This window comes from Trematomus bernacchii, unplaced genomic scaffold (genome assembly GCF_902827165.1).
Source record: "Trematomus bernacchii unplaced genomic scaffold, fTreBer1.1, whole genome shotgun sequence".
Lineage (NCBI taxonomy): Eukaryota > Metazoa > Chordata > Actinopteri > Perciformes > Nototheniidae > Trematomus > Trematomus bernacchii.
Genome location: NW_022987611.1, coordinates 2,192,840 through 2,208,100, shown reverse-complemented (window position 1 = coordinate 2,208,100; position 15,261 = coordinate 2,192,840).

The window sequence follows — 15,261 nt, the reverse complement described above, 5'->3', positions numbered from 1 at the left end:
GGCGCTAGGTAGCTACAAACGCTAACATGCACTGTAAAAACTGTTCCGATGGTGAAGTCAACAAAACTCAATTTTTTTATGTAATTTACTTGCCCTAAATTAGTTTTTTTTCAATGTGCGTTTAAATAAGTAACACGTAAGCAACAATGAGAACATGTTTTAAGAACTCATTAATTTGTAAATTAATATCACATTTTCTGAACTTTCTTTAAAAAGACGTTTTGGAAAACGTAATAAAAATGCTTTTTTCAACGCCACGGTCATGCCACGCCCTCAAACGAGAATAATAATTTTGAATAATAATCAAAAAAGTGTGAGACTTCCTGTTCCTCTTTGCAGCGGTTCTTCAGCAGTTGGACACGTGTTTGCGTTGGATCCTCCTCAAACCATCGTAAAACAAGTAAGCATGCCACCTGAGTTATTAATTACTGCTTTTTAACTAGAAAGTGTTATTTACTTTTCTTGTATTCACTGTTTTGAACGAAACATCGACATTTTAATGCATGCCAGCGCCATTACTGCTGTTAAAGTTAGACTCAGCCCTGTCGTGCTCATGTAGTCTATTTCTTCACGCAAAGTTGTTGGGCAAAGTTTGCATCAAGTGCTTACCGACGCAATTCTGTTAAAAGTGGTTAAGTTAAGAGTATGTATTAAGAATCAACTCCGCAAACTGTTCCCCTATGCCGCTCTAAGCGTTGGCCCGGGCACCGTGATGCGGCCGCGGGGCTCAGAGGCTCTCCTGCCGTGCATGTTGTGCGGTAAAATACCTCCGTTAAAACTATTCCCTACTACTTTATAACCCAGCGGTTATGTAAGAGTAAGTTACTAATGCGCCTATTTGATATTAATTCCTCGATATGTATTTCGCCGTTTGTTTTACTGTGAGCAATGAATTATCTTTCAACAATCTTAGTGTACCCAATTTAAACTCATAGTCTGCAGTTACAGCATCGAGTTGTTATTATACAAAATTAAGTGCAAACTATATTTTTCATGCTTTTGCAACGCTTTCCATGTTGGAATCTGCAGGAGAGTTAACGTTAGCTCTCAGTAGAAAGTGACGGAGGTGATTTCAGTTAAGGTGCATTCAGGCGCAATTCAGTAAAAGTGTGTATTGGGCGAGGAGGCATGTATAACGTCAGCAAGATGTGTTCAATGTAGTACAGTAAAATGCAGTCTTTAGCGAGAAATATCAATAAATACAGTTTTATTAAGGAGATGTTTTACTACAACATAAAGTAGATATTAGACAGTATGCAAACGAGATAAAGGAGTGTATATTGAAGTAATTAGGATCTGCTGTGTAGAGAATCATGGAATTGTACTGGTATCTAACAATGCCATCCTTATAAATGTATATAAATACAATACCGTTTTAAATGATAATTGTGTTTTAATGTTTGATTCCATTAATTGTTGTTTTAATGAATTCTACTGAAATGATTGTTACATTGTCATCATGTAACTATTTTGTTCTTTCATTTGCCTCACCAGAAAACACACCTCCTCTTGAAGACATTTTGCCTCCTGCTATGGACTTCAGGTTCACATTAGGTAAGCCCTTGAGTGTGTCAGAGTTGTTGTTTCAGAGGTTAATTCAAGACATGTTATGTTTACATACTAATATAATGAGCATCAGGTAAACGTACCCATTTCTATTTTTTGAATCACAGATGGGATGGAGATGTAAACTATGCAGCACTAGTGTCACCACTCAAAGTGATATTTTAAAACATTATCGACTCCATCATGGAACCTTTGGACAGAAACGTGCCTTGCCCTGCATTCATGTAGACTGGCATGCGCTCTCACTTATCAAGATAAAAGTTGAAATAATCGTCTGTTCTTTTTATTCTAGGACCCATGTGCCACTTTATATACATCTCTGAGCATGAGGTGGGGTTAAAAAGAAGTAGTTGGACATTTTATGAACTATATCAATATCATGACTATTTGGTTCATTTTCTTGCAAACCAGCCTTTTTTTGATGGCTTAAACCCCTTGTAATGCATGTGAATAGCACCTCTGTTACCGTCTGTTAACAGCTAATGTAAACTGGCTCGTTATGTTTTCAAGACGGATTTGATTTTTGTTTTGAGGAAAACACATGGTGTGTCCTGATTTGTACTCAATTTAGTGTTTTATTTGTATTTACAGGGAACAGCAGAGGTCGAAGTGCAACAGGCTCGTGATGCACAGCATGAAGTGATACGTTGCCCAAGAGCCAGATGCAGTTATAACCATCAAGTAATAACCATGTGTCTCCATGGATGTTAATGTGTTGTGCTTTTAAACAAACTTGTTACTCTTTTATGACAACTGTTTTGAAATAATCACATTTTAATAAATGTTATGTTATGTATGTCCATAACGTTCCCTTTTTTAATTTATTTGTTTAATCTGCAATGTTTCAATGCTATCAAATATTTAAAGGGTTGGATTGAAATCAGGAAGAGTTTGTCGTATATAGGTTCCGGCAACTCAATTGTGTTTTATAATTTACTTTATTCTCGTGTGGTTCTTAGCAGATTGTTATTTGCATTGGTTACACTTAATATCTGGGCTTTTAATTGTAGGCTCATCTCATCTTTTCATATGCAGAAAAAATCACATTAGTGAGTTTACCCAACTCCTATAATTGCTTGGAATCGCTTGACACATCTTTTTTAAGTTTTAGCAAAGTAACACATTCTTGAGTAGAGGAAAACTAAAAAAAGTACATTTCACCAACTCAAAAATTGCAAAAGTTGACTAAACTCTTAAAATTGCTTGGAATCGCTTGACACATATTTTTTAAGTTTTACCAAAGCAACAGTTTTTACAGTGTGGCTTACCTTCAAATCAAATCAAATCAAATCAGGTTTTATTTATAAAGCACATTTAAAAGCGATTTTTGGTCGAGCCAAAGTGCTGTACATGTAATAAAAAACACATTACTACAAAACACAATAAACGACAATAAATTACAACAGATATAACTTAAAAAACAAAATAAGAATAAAACACACGGAAAAGTCAGGAGTCATGCTCCGCTCTAACTAGAAAGCCAGAGAGAAGAAGTGTGTTTTTAGTTTTGATTTAAAAACCCCTAGGGTCTGGGCCGACCTTACATGGAGGGGCAGAGTGTTCCAGAGCCTAGGGCCAGCTGCTGCGAAGGCTCGGTGCCCTCGGGTTTTTAGCCTGGTCTTGGGCACTACCAGCAGCAGCTGGTCAGCAGACCTTAAAGCTCTGGCTGGGGTGTAGCGCTGGAGCAGTTCAGTTATATAGGCCGGAGCCAGCCCATTTAGGGCTTTAAAAACAAATAAAAGGACTTTAAAATCAATTCTGAACCGAACTGGAAGCCAGTGCAGTGAGGCCAGAATAGGGGTGATGTGGTCGCGCTTTTTGTGACCAGTCAGCAAACGTGCAGCCGCATTTTGGACTAGCTGTAAGCGTTTGATTGAGGCCTGGTCCATACCCACATACAGAGCGTTACAATAGTCCAGTCTCGAGGTTACAAAGGCGTTAATAACCCTTTCTAAGTCTTTAAAAGATAAATACGACTTGGTTTTGGCCAATAGTCTTATTTTAAAAAAGCAGGATTTTACTACGGTGCTGACCTGCTTGTCAAATTTAAAAGTGCTGGTGAATGTCACTCCAAGGTTCATGACCGAGGGGAGGATGTTTTTTTTGATAGAGCCCAGAATATCAACCGGAGAGGCTGGAGGTTGCGGTCCAAAAAAGATGACCTCGGTCTTGCTCTCGTTGAGGTTGAGGAAGTTTTTGCTCAGCCAGGATTTTATCTCTGCTAAGCAGTCCATCAGCTGCTGTAGTGAGTGTGTGACATTTGCTTTGAGAGGCAGATAGATCTGTACATCGTCGGCGTAGCAGTGGAAGGGAATGTTATGTTTTGTGAGTATTGAACCTAGGGGCAGTATGTACAGTAGAAAAAGGATGGGGCCCAGAATCGAGCCTTGGGGAACCCCACAGGTAAGAGGGGCTTTGGCAGAGGAGAAGGCACCTAGCTGTACCGAGAAGCTACGGTCTGTCAGGTAGGACCTGAACCATGCAAGGGCAGAGCCTGTGATGCCAGCGGACTGTTCAAGCCGTGACAGCAGGATGCTATGGTCCACAGTGTCAAAGGCAGCTGTCAGGTCTAACAGCACCAAGACAGCTGGGCTACCTGAGTCGGCGGCCAGGAGCAGATCATTAAAAACTCTTAAAAGGGCTGTTTCAGTGCTGTGCATGGGTTTGAAGCCAGACTGGAACTTTTCATGGATTCCATGCGTGGTTAAAAAAGACTGCAGCTGGGCGTAGACTACTCGCTCCAGGGCTTTTGATAAAAAAGGTAGCTGGGAGATGGGCATAAAATTTGCGAGAATGGAGGGGTCGAGATTTTTCTTTTTAAGCAGTGGCTTAACCACGGCATGTTTGAAGGCAGCTGGGACACATCCTGAGGTAAGAGAGGTGTTTAAAAGTAATAAAATACTTGCTCCAACTGATTCTAAAACATCTCTGAGAAGGCGAGAGGGAATGCTATCTGAGGTGCAGTTTGTCGGCCGCAGGTGCTTGACTACATCCGAGAGAGCAGAGAGGGATACAGGGTCAAAGTGGTCGAGGACAGCAGGGCACAGAAAAGGAGCAGGATCTGGGGTAGCACTAGTGTGGGCTAGCCTAAGAGCAGATACCTTTTCAATAAAAAATGTAAGAAACTTATCACAGAGAGTAGTCGATGGGACAATAGAAGAAACATCACAGGGATTAATGATAGAGTTGAGGACATTAAAAAGAACCTGAGGTTTATGGCTGTTTTTGGAGATTAACAGAGAAATGTGCTCTGTTTTGGCTGCTTTGACTGCCGTCTGGTAGTCAGAAAGGCAACCACGAAGGATTTCTAGGGAGACATGGAGTTTATCCTTTTTCCATTTTTTCTCTGCACGCCTGCAAGCGCGTCTGAGATCACGAGTACAGTCATTGAGCCACGGCTCTGATAGAACTTTGGTGCGTCTAAGCGTAAAAGGAGCAACAGAATCCAGTATTAGTGTGCATGTCAAATCAAACATGGAGATAAGCTCATCAGCATTAAAAGCACAGTTCACATCTAATTTACAGATCGGAGAAGCATTAAAAGCATCAGAGAACTGTGAGGCAGTCAAGGGGTTAATTGAACGCAGACGACGCGCAGGGGCACGTGATTCGACTCCTGCGGAAGGGATGGAGGTTGTAAACAGAACCGGTAAATGGTCTGAGATACGCGTTGCTGCACATATTTCATCCACAGATACAGACAGTCCAAACGATAATACTAAGTCCAAGGTGTGTCCTTTTTCGTGTGTTGGGCCAGCCACGGACTGAACGAGACCAAAGGAATCAAGGAGATTTAAAAAGTCCCTAACCAGAGGTTTGGACTCGCAACACACATGCACATTGAAGTCTCCGGAAATCAAAACACGATCATATTTCACCATGATCCCGGACAGAAAGTCAGAAAAGTCATTTATGAAATCCTTATTACACTTTGGCGGACGATACACGACTGCGCAGAGTATAGGCGAGGCCGGGTTCAGTTCAAAAAGCTGCAACTCAAAGCTGGCATAGCTAGATATAGGGTGAAGCATTCGGCATTGGAGGTTAGCTCTAAACACTGATGCTATGCCCCCACCATGGCCAGTGGCACGGGGGGAGCTGAAGAATGTACAGTCAGGAGGAAGAAGTTCAGAGAACGGTGTATACTCGCCAGCGTGAGCCCAGGACTCCGTCAGGAACATAAAATCCAGTTCACGAGAGGTGAAGAAGTCGTTTAGCAGGAACGTTTTGTTTGCTATCGACCTAGCATTTAGCAAAGCCATGCAAAGTTTTCGCTCCGGGCTTGCCGAAGGTGTAGTGCGTCTCAGCTGACGAAGATGTGCGTGTTGAACGCCGCGCGGACCGGGAGCAGTCAGTCGGGCAGGAGGAGCTGCCAGCGGGCCCCTCAGAGTCCGGAGCTCCGGAAAAACGGGGCGAATCCACCGATCCCTCACTTGGCGTGCAGCGGGAGGGCCGTGACATCCGAGGCGTGGATAATTCACAGAAGAAGCCGTCAGGTATGCCTTCAGATGGACCAGTGCACCACCACGCTTTCCCCGTCGTCGAAAGCGCTTTCGGCGAGGCAGGATGCAGTGTGACCGGCGTAGGTAAGTGGGGATATCCGACAGTAGAGGGGGGGGGGGACGATTTATGGTTGCCAGATGTCGGTTTGGGCAGCAATATCAACTCCAGTGAGGGTCTGAGGTGGAGGAGAGCTTGGCGATCATAAACGAGCAGAGCAGAGACATTCTGACAAACATAAAACAAAAACAGGACAGCTAAAGTTAGAGAGCTTAGCGAGCGGCGAGCCGACACAGGCGCCATCTTGAATCACGTCACTTGAATCACACGTCACGTTACCTTGGTCTTTGTCTGGTCAAAACTGGTCTTCAATGGCATTAAAACGATAAAAGACGATGCTGCAGTTCATCCATATGTTAATCCAATGTGTCTGTGTCCTCTTTGAAATGATTTCTGATAATCCATAAGCAATAAAACTGCTTTTTCGTTTCCAGATGTCAGAGCGAGAGATCGCTTCACTCTGATGCAAACCTGCATGCGCGAAGCCCCCACCTTTTTTATTCACAATGAGTGTGTGTGTGGGGGACTCCCCCTTCGATTCTATTGGCTCTAACTGTCAGAAAGAGGTGTCAACCATCAAAATCGACCAATGGGTTCCAGAGATATGAAAAAACAAACATATTCAACCAAATCACCTCAGAGGTGGAGTGTTTTTGGCTAAACCTCTCTAAAATGGTCAAATGTCACTTGTTTTGCATCAATCTTGATACAGGGTACTTATTATATGTTGTACTTTGGATTCCTAAAGCTTTTAGTCTACCTTACCATCATCCAAGGGTAGTTTTCACTATCTGTAAAAAATAATCTTTGGACGGACACTATAATTTACACTTTTTTACTATGTAAAATCTGAATTTTCTTTAAAATAAAAAACATCTATATTGATTTTGACTCTTCTCCATCCAACTCACAGGTTTATCATTACTTTGAGAAAAAATATTATTAATTTAACCCTTTTAGAAGGGAAGATATGGTCATTTGTTCTGGGAATGTCATTTTCGAGCCTGAGACCTGAAAAACAGGCTCAGGGCTTAACAGGTTAATCTAAATTTCGTAATTTAAACATTGATTTTAATTTCTTACAGATTGCAGCAATATTTCCCTCCCTACACAAAGATCGTAGGTCCATCACAACAGGTCAGCAGCTGGCTCGCGCTCTCCTGCCCTGGTACGGCATTTATGTTTCCCAGCAGGAAATGATAGCTCTCTCCAAGATAGTGGAAAACCACCTCAATGTATCCAACACAGCCATGTTAGCTGAACACAAAGAACTGCAGGAAGTTAGAACAGTGGCATTACAGAATCGCATGGCACTGGATCTTCTGCTCGCAGCACAGGGGGGCACATGCAAGGTGATTGGATCTGAGTGTTGTTCTTTCATCTCTGACGCTACACCTGAGGTCATGGATATGGCTCATGATACTGCTAGGGGAATTAAAGAATTGCACAAAACTCATGGGTTTGCATTTGGGGATTTATCTGGAACATTTGGGTCATGGGGAGCGGGGTTGATTAAACTTGCTGTTACCATTTCACTGTTTATCTTAGCTGTGTTACTCCTGATAGCGTGCCTAATCACTGTAGTTAAACTAATCATGAAAAGAATCACAAAGGCCGCCCTCTAGGCCCCACAGAGACTGGTGGGGTACAGCACCGATGACGACACCGTGATAATCTACGATGCCGAGCTTTCCGACCCATGGGTCCCTGCCGTGGTGTCCGAACCATGGGTTCCCCCTTTCAAAGAAGGGGCTTGTGACTACAACGAATGGCAAACAAATTAACCATATCTCTGAAAATAAAACTTGACCTCCTTTTTCCTTTTCAGATTGTTACAATATACTACAAATGTCTGACTTTTCCTTTTCAGACTTTGAAAGATGTACATGACTAAAATGAATGTATTGATTTTACTAAGACTACAGTGCCTTACTCTTGATTTAAGCGTAATGAAGATAAACGTAAATATAATCCTAAATTGTTGAAACTGCAATTTTGCAGATTATAGATTGGTTAGCTCACCAGTGTGAATCTCTTAAAGGGGACCTATCATGCAAAATGCACTTTTGTACGTCTTTTATACATGAATATGTGTCCCCGGTGTGTCAGGGAACTCACCAAGTGTCAGAAAACACAACCCTCTCTCTTTCCCTCCATACCCAAATCTCTAAAAACGGGGCTGCAACGGATCTGATACAGACTGATACAGATTTGAACATTTCTCTGACGTCAGGACGGAGGAGTTCCGCCTATATGGCCAACTCTCCACCTATCAGGGGAATGAGAGGTTGCCGTGGCATGGTAACAGCATGGTAACATGACGCTCGTAACTCGGCCCCCTCCTATGCAGGGGGGCGTGGTCAGCTGCAGCTCATGCAAAGACAGGGTGGAGGAGAGCGAAATGAGGCATGGCTAAAATGCATGATCTGTTTGGTATTTTGAAAAAGAAAACGTATAAATATACCTTATATAGGTATGGCCCTACAATATATTATTCAAATATAGCATGATAGGTCCACTTTAAACCATAGCTGGATCTCATGATCCTGATTTATTGACGCCTTGACTAAATGTTTGCCTTGAAGTAAATCTTTGAGCTGCAAGCTAGTCTTGATTTTGTAGGTTGCTAAATAAAATGAACTAATGAGTAATTGTTAGAAATTAAAATCAATGTTTTATAGCATAATTTAGTCTAAAACATACCGTCAGTTTAAAAGCTGTTTTATTCTGAAAAACCCGGAAGTTCTCGTAAAATCTCAATGCCAAGCTTTTATTCTGAAAATCTTTCATCTCCGGTTAGCATTTAACATGTGGCTAATATTACGTTTTCTAGAAATGTGAATGTAAAGTGAAAATGACACGGAGTGTTGCACACCAAAACCTACTGATCTTAACACTACACCAGTCGAGATATTATAATTGCTGAATATTAAATGAAGGTACAGTTTATTTTAATAAGTTCTGTTGACAGAAGTAGGTAGATATGACGACTTCCGGGACTACGCGTCTCTCCTGGACGCGAGAACAACGAATACTTCTAACAGTAAATGATCAAATGTATTTGTTTTAAAATGTTTATGCTATTATGTATCTGTGATTATTTCAGGTATGTTCATTATTGTGCTTTTGAAAAAGATGCTCCAAACACTGATGAGAGATAATTTTTATGATTGTGATTGACTGATTCAATCTGAAATGTTTTATTAATGTGATTATTTGCAACATTGTGTAGAATGCCTACACCCTTTCTGAAGAATCTTATTTATTAGGGTATTGAACAAATTATTATTAGAATAGGTTTTTTAGGTTATCAAAATTGATAAAAAGAGAGGAACTGTTAGGGAATAATTTGCTTAGGTATTCAACCTTCGACCCAGTTCATCGTTTTCTCTCTTTACTGTCTCTTTTCCCATGGCACAGTTCTACGGCCTTGGGTATTGCTGCTATCTCCCTTAAGGAGGAGCAGCTTGGGTGCATTGTTGTTGCCGGTCTATGACAGAGCACAAGCCGCCATGAGGTAGTTTACTGTCCAGGGACGTAGGTTCTCTGGCGCACATTCTTTCCTATGGACGAGAGCTCTAGTTAGATTCAGGGTCCATAATGCTTTCGTCTCACTGATAAATGTTGATTATTACACTCCGAACTAGTTAAAACCTCAAGCTGTAGAAAGAGTTCTTCAGAATTGGTTTGGCAACCGCTGTGTCAACTCATGACACACCACCTGTCTTGTCAATTCTCCGGCCGTAACTCCAAATAAACCATCAGTGTTTGCCATCAAAGCTCCAGCTCTCCTCGTGTCTCTCTGAGTCCTGTTACCAATTGCTTCAGAAATTTCCCCCACACTTAATTAAATATCTGCCACAAGTTAACATAAGTAACCGGATCAAAGTAACATTACGTACAGTCCGCGGCACTGTGAGTGCAGACGTCGATGTGTGTCCCATTATCATTCATATCACATCACATCATAATGTATCATATATTTCCTTATCTGAGTCAGCTTCTTGAGCCGTATCTGGCCGTGCAACACTCACAGTGTCACATACTGTATGCAGAAGTATTATTTTAAAGGTAGGGTAGGTAAGTTTGAGAAACCGGCTCGAGATACACTTTTTGTTATATTCCATGGAATGCTCTTAACATCCCGATAGCAATGAATATCTTAAGTGCTTTGACAAAAAATCCATAAAAAAATCTCATCTGTGGAAGCCGTAGTACTGTAAAAAGCACGACCAATCATTTTAGCCGGCCCGGCTAAAATAACTGGATGGCCTACCTGCCTGTCAGCCTTCCATCTGTGCACAAACTTATCTCGTGCCCTCATTGGTCATGTGCGCGTTCGTGTGTGTTGGAGGAGGGGCTCTGTAAGGAAGTGGCAGATTTTCTCCGGTTGTGTATTTTCAAATTCTAGCGATCTCGAGCCGCTTTCTCAAACTTACCTACCCCACCTTTAAGCAACACATTAAGTTGACGAAACACTCGAGTCAAATGTAATTAAAGTCAGATCGTGTCTTAGACGGGGCAGTGATATCATAAACCTGTTAATGTACGCATTCAAACACTTTTTCTTTTACCAGCTGTATTCACCTTGCAGGTGCAACTGTGTGGCTTTTATCCTGGATAAAGTGTTTAAGTCATGGATGTTTAAAGTTTAACGTCTTCATATTTGTCTAAAATTATAGTTTACTTTTCATTAATGAAGTATCACGCTGCGCTGTTAGTACGCTTCTCCATGTTTGTGATTGGTCAAATGTTGCTAACGCCGCCCCTTTCACGTGAACACGCTTCTCAGCCGGACAGAAAAACCCTGGGTTGAGTTACCGAGTTGATAACCAGCGTCGTAGGACCGCTTAGCGAGATCGCGTTTGTTAGGGTTAGTTAAGCCAGATAACTCAAACATATCCAGGGTCTGTTGAACTGGCTTCGTAGTACAGGGCACGGGTGTCTGCTGTGTTCAGACTCAAGTCATGTTTGTGATGCCACATTCAGGACATTCAGTGTCCTTTTTTGAGCAGAAGACAGTTGCTAGAAGCTGCAGCTGGACTGCAGGATATTAGTTTTGTTTTTGAGGATGGAACAATTTCACACAATTATAGGGAGGCTAGACCTATACTCTTTATTTATTTTAGTTTATAATTTAATGTCAAGACATTTATGTTATTGATTTCTGACTTATATTCTAAATAATAAAAAGGGAGTTCATATTTATCTTACTGCATGTATTCATTAATGAAAAAGAGGCCATGTGCAGTATTATAGAAAATGGAGGATGCAACGCATTGTTATGCATCGTGATGCATCGTGATATTGAATCGAGGACAGGATAATCATAATCAAATAGAATTGTGAGACCAGTGAAGATGCACAGCCCTAGTCATAATTCCCCCGTTACAAGCACCTTGGATGAAAAGCAGCACAGCTGGAGCCTTCGACATGTATCATGAACACCCCCCCCCCCTCCCACACCCCCGTCAACGCTCGTGACACAGGAGTGACACAAACCCGGGGGGCCTCATCACACAATGTTGCGTGGTGCCACAAGTTGGCCAGGGCCAGCCCTGCAGGAATGTCACCAATGTCAACATACAAGTGAGGAAAAGTTCTCTTCTTTGCCCGGTTGGTAACTTTTGCTTGCTGCTAAAGAAATTTTCAAACAAATCCAAAATATAACCACACTATATTTTCCAAAAAAGTCAGCTAAAAAGATAAGACAGAGGGAAGTACTGGGCCACCTGCTCTGGAGACCGTAGCGGGCGTGGCAGTGCGGAGGTGGCTGATCTCAAACACCAGCTTCATGCTGGGGTTCAGAGGAATCCGCTCATTACTCGCCAGGGTCAGCACCTAGCAGAGGGATACACACAGTGTACACACACAGCATATCTAAAGAGTTAAATCAACATTTATAGTAACAAATGTTACTGGGTAACAATGTTACTGGGTTTATGCAAAAAATAACTGTTAAACAAATTCTACGCACTTCTTAGCAAAAACGTGTGTTTGTGCCTGTTACATATTCTAAGCCTGAGATCGGACAATAACATACATGTCTTTGGCCTGTTTGTCTTGGACAGAAACAAGTGTATGGCATGTCTTCAATTCCAAACTAAAAAACAGGGTTACCTTCATATCAAGCTCTTGTGATAAACATTAGTATAAAAGTAACAAGGCTAGGTAGAGAAGGATCAACTTGATTGGTTATTGGCTAAAAACATAGTGACATCACAAAGTGGCCTAAATCTGATCAGCTCATTTTCAGACAGGTATATAGATGGATCAGGACAAAAAGAGAGTTTTAAAGATTAGACTTAGATTTTTCCAATTCATTCAATTTAAGTTTGTATTAATATATGTCAAAAATATTATGTCAAGCTACTTCTTAGCATCTTAGCTCTCAGCATCACCAAATACACTATGTTTTTCATATAATAATTATAATAATAATATTTATAATAATAACAATACAAGTTATTATTTTTATTGTTATTATGATTATTATATAGTCATATTATATCCAAGGATCTCTACCTATGTTTCTTTTCTTGATTTTTCATTTCCTATTCCATTTCCCCTTATAATTCATGTGTTTTTAAGTGTATACATTACAAAAATTGTATTTATGAAACCTTTGGTTTAATTAAAAAAAAAGCCTACATTTTCACAATGCAGTAAAATATTTTATAAAACCATCCATTTCAAAAACTGGAAATAAATGAAAAAACCTGGTTATGCTCTGATCTCCCTCGGGTAGGGGTTATTTTAGGGGCCTCAGCTCCCCTACTAAAGGTTCTGTGTTGTTCGGACCATTTTATTTTTAGGTTATTCCGAAATACACTATACGTTATAAGTGTACTTTTTCAAATTTCATTTACTCTTTTTTCTGTGATATGCTTTATTTACATTATCCCTAATATTATTTCCCTATGCCCTGTGTTCACATACAATGCTTTTTTCAAGTGAAAAGCCTCCCTGTAAATGTAAACAGTATTAATACTTAGATTTACTTTCAACACAGTTTTCCATTACAATGGATATAATGCTGCTTTACAATGGGACACTCGTAGGGTAAGAATATTTTTGTTGACTTGTCGTGTAAGAACCACAGTGTGTGTAATAGAGAGGAAAAAGGCTCAATCAATTCCATCGACCGGGCCCTACTCCATCCATTTAGCAGGAGTAGGGGCCCGGCTGATTCCTGATTTAATGTGGGGGGAATAATGCTAACACAGGCTAAGGCTGAAGGTATGCAGTCTCTCACCTCCCCTGCCCCCTCCCCCCCCCCCCCCCCCCCCCCCTTGTTCGAAATCAAAAGGTTGGTCCCACAAACAAAAGCAGTAAAAGTGCAGGTTCTTCATGGGGGGGGTTACGAGGTTCCCGTGTCTGTTTGACCGGAGGCAGATTGCACTTATTTCCCCTGATCCTGCGTTCATCTGTCTCTGAAATATAATGCCTTTTATTGTGCACGTGTATGTGTATCTGTATGAAATACAATGACAACAATTAGGTCAGCAGCTTGGGTGCCTGAACTCTCATCGCAGCAATCCATTGGTTTTCTGCAATATTTGCCCGATTCATCCTGATGCGGCAGAGCTGTCTCACACTAATGTGAAGTTCCCAGTGGAACAGTATGACATGAGGTAAATAGCTTTTGGAAAGAACTATGATAAATCTAAATGAAAGTGCTACAACTGTAATAACTGTCTAAGTTGTTAAAGGTGAAACCCCCATTTGGGGACTTTGCTCTTGCTTCTGAGATTACTTGTGAGCATGTCTGCCGTCATGCTTGGCAACACTTGTGACACTTCTTAACGGAATGCTATAAACTGCAGCAGACTGTCAGGGGACTATCCAGGAAGTATGTTTAACTTACCTTGAGGACAAAATGTTCATCGGCCTGTAACTTCAAATCCAAAATGGACTCCTTCACGTGTTTCTCAAAGTCCAGGGGTGTTTCTCAATCTCGAGTAAAGCTGCTCCAGAGCCACTATTTCAAGGATACTACGTCATCGAGTCCCGCCGAAGGACTGTTCCAATGTCCAGGATACTTGGAATTCTACCGAGGCCGGGGTACTTTGTGGCGGGAAATTTCGAGGCTGCACATGTGTCGACTCCGCGGTCTTAAAATCCCCACAATGCTTTGCGCACGGACCAATTTCCAAATCTTTGGCGGAAATCGTGCTCCATTTAAGGTGGGGCCTCGCATATGACGCACACCTGTTAGCCTGTTCCACCATTCTTCGTTTTCCGAGGCTAGGAAGGATTCTTGCCTCGCTTCTGAAGGACCTGACTCGGAGGGACATGTCCTTCCAAGGAAGCGTCCTCGACATTGAAAGACCCCAGGTCTCTCTTTCTGGGAACATCCAGAGCAGGAAACAGGTCACCTATCAGGCCCATGAACACGGGCATGTCATCGGTCACAATCTTAGTGATGTTGAAGTCCCTCAAAGCTCGCATCAGCACCTGGTCCTCCGCCCGGCCAAGGTCCCCTCTCTTCAGAGAGCCGGCCACCACCAGGACTGACTTGATGGCCCGGAGGCCCCAGTCGTAGTGGTCCTTTGGGAAAGGTCAGAGAGCATGGTGAGCATCGGAGGATCAGCAGGGCGTGCTCCCTGCACTATCTTTGCCTTTTTGTTATCTCTTTTCATGTCATTCACAAGCCCCGCCTTAATGCATACCATGCTTTACCCTTCTCAAATCTGAGAGGCTCCAGTGTTTAGTCAGGGTGGACGTTGTGATGTCGCCCCCCCCCCCCCGCACTACCTGGGGTCTGCATCACAAAGTCATTAAGGCAGAGGGGTTTAGTCTTTTTGGGGACAGGAACGATGGTGGAGTGTTTAAGGCCCAGGCTCCACGGGAACGCATACTGCAAAACGCATAGGATTAACGCAAACGCAATCGCCAAAAAGCTTCCGTCCACACGCAATATACACCGGATAGTGTCTTCCCACACGAGACAGCTCCATTTAGATCCAACCGCTGGAAAAGCTGCAGTACATATGCCGAGCCTGTACGTGGCGCTGTAACTTCCTCCACAAAAGCAGCAACTTCCTCCACAAAAGCAGCGAAGAAGAATGGTTGTCATGGTTGCACTTCTGTGTATTCTCCGCGGTGGGGGCCGAGGGAACCGGGCAGAGTTTT